We start from the raw sequence: 2,430 nt of genomic DNA, 5'->3' as shown, positions 1-2,430 counted from the left end.
ACTATCTTCAATGACATTGCCTTTTATGGTAATTTTTTTTTTTTTTTCCTCCTTGCGTTCAAATAAGCGTAACTTTTTTAATTTTCCGGCTATATAGACACATGAGGGCTTTTTTTTTGCGGGACAAGTTGTACTTTGTAATGGTACCATTTACTATACCGTATAATATTCTGGGGAATCAGGAAATAATTCAATGTGGGGTAAAAAAAAAAAAAAACGCCATTCCACAATTTTGCGCTGGTTACGGTTTTTTTGAAGTTCATATTTCGTTTAAAATGATAGGTTATCTTTATTCTATGGGTCGTTACGATTCCGGTGATACCAAACTTATATAGTTTTCGTTACATTTTACCACTAAAAAAAAAATTAGAAAATGTTACGGTTTTTCGAATTTGCTTCGCGTCGCCATGTTCTGCGGCTTATAACTTTTTTATTTTTCCACCTACGGACCTGGGTGAGGGCTCATTTTTTGCGGGCTGAAGTGTACTTTTTAATTAATACCATTATGGGATATGGGCGACTTTCTGATCTCTTTTAGCTATTTTTTTTTGGGTAGGCGATGCGACCAAAAAACGTAGTTTTGGCGTTGGGGATTATTTTCCGTTTACGCCTTTAACCGTGCGGGATAACTAATGTTATATTTTAATAGATCGGACTTTTAGGAACGCGGCGATACCAAATATGTTTATTTTTTTATTTTTTATTTATTTTTATTTGGGAAATGGGGAAAGGGGGGTGATTTGAACTTTTAATATTTTTTTTTTTTTTTTTTTTTTAAACTTTATTATTTTTTTTTTTACTTTTACTACAAGGCCCCCTAGTGTACTTGACCACTAGGGGGCGCGATCGCCTGTACTAGGTTCAGCCATAGAGCTCTATGGCTGAACGTAGTGATTTTATGCACTTCCTATTACATCCTGCCTCAGGCAGGATATGATAGGTATGCAGACACGGCCAGCACAGGGGTCTACATTAGACCCCTGGCTACCATGGCAACCGATCGGCACCCTCCGATCTCGCTGCGGGGGGCCCCGATCGGCGCCGGAGGGGGGCGCCCCCCCTCCGATCAGCTATTTAAGCACTGCGGTCGCTTTGCCCGCGGTGCTTAAAGGGTTAAACGGCCACGATCGGCGAACTCGCCGCTCGTGGCCGTGAGAGCAGGGACCTGGCTGTAATATACAGCCATTACCTGCTCTCTTTCAAGCCAGCTCACTCCGTGAGCTGGCTTGATTCCCCCGCAACCGACATATGACGTAAATGTACGTCATATGTCGGGAAGGGGTTAAACAATTATATATATATATATATATATATACACACACACACACACACACACATGTTAAGTATTGAGTATCCCTTATCCGAATATCCATTACTCAAATTATTGCGAAAACCATACATTCCAGAAAGTGAAAAAATATAATTTTTTTTGCTAAAAACTTATTGTGGAAATTTGTAACAGCACTACTGGTGACATGATATGTAACAGCACTACTGGGGACACTATATGTAACATACTGGGGACACTATATGTAACAGCACTACTGGTGACATGATATGTAACAGCACTACTGGGGACACTATATGTAACAGCACTACTGGGGACATGATATGTAACTGGCATTAAATATGTGCAAGAAAATTATTGTTTCGCATTCAAATTCAGTGCCTGAGATAGTACACAAATTTTGTTTCATGTTTTGAAACCTTGTTTTTTGAACAAATGAAATATATGTGTGCGTATTACATGTGGTTGATGTGTTTATACAGCATAAATGCAAGATACTTAAAAATACATAAATAAATAAATATTCTAAAATACGGAATAATCTGTTATCCAAAATTCTCCTGCCTAGATGATATATGCATTTTGGATAAGGGATACTCAACCTGTGTGTGTGTGTATATAGTATATATATATATATATATATATATATATATATATATATATATATATCTATATATATATGTGTGTGTGTGTGTGTGTGTGTGTGTATGTGCGTGTATATATCATATAAATAAATTAATGTGTCCTTGATTTTTGTTTTAGATGTTGACATTGAAGCTGCATGTGATGCTGAAGAATAATGACCAAACTTTATCAGCATAGTCTAACTGTGTGCATATCTGGATTTACCTGGATTTACCCAGATTCACCCGGATCTCAAAATGGGATCTTATTGGCTATCCGGCAGTGGGTAGCCAATTAGATCCTGTTTTGAGATCCAGGTAAATCCAGGTAAATCTGGGTAAATCCAGGTATGCACATCCCTAGACAGAACCATCACCCAGAGCACTATCCTGGAAGGGTGCAGCTATAATCAGCTTTCACATCATTCCAACTCACCTGTCTATCTTCAGCTTCAGCCAGCCTCCCCACCAGGCAATTGGTTAAAAAGGAGCTTAAATCATCCACCTGCTTGCCGAACC

General features: G+C 38.4%; 1 long non-coding RNA gene across 1 annotated transcript in view; it reads left to right on the top strand.

The window, feature by feature from the left end:
• The window catches only part of LOC146058799 (uncharacterized), a 9,009-nt gene extending 6,849 nt beyond the window's left edge, over window positions 1–2,160 (top strand). The window contains exon 3 of the long non-coding RNA XR_014469961.1: window positions 2,051–2,160. This is a non-coding gene — a long non-coding RNA (uncharacterized LOC146058799). The remainder of the gene's footprint in view (window positions 1–2,050) is intronic.
• The last annotated feature ends 270 nt before the right edge of the window (window positions 2,161–2,430 follow it).

This window comes from Crinia signifera, chromosome 2, assembly GCF_055691185.1.
Source record: "Crinia signifera chromosome 2, ASM5569118v1, whole genome shotgun sequence".
NCBI classification, from domain to species: domain Eukaryota; kingdom Metazoa; phylum Chordata; class Amphibia; order Anura; family Myobatrachidae; genus Crinia; species Crinia signifera.
Note: the sequence above shows the minus strand (reverse complement) of the source record. Positions and strands in the feature narration are given on the sequence as shown.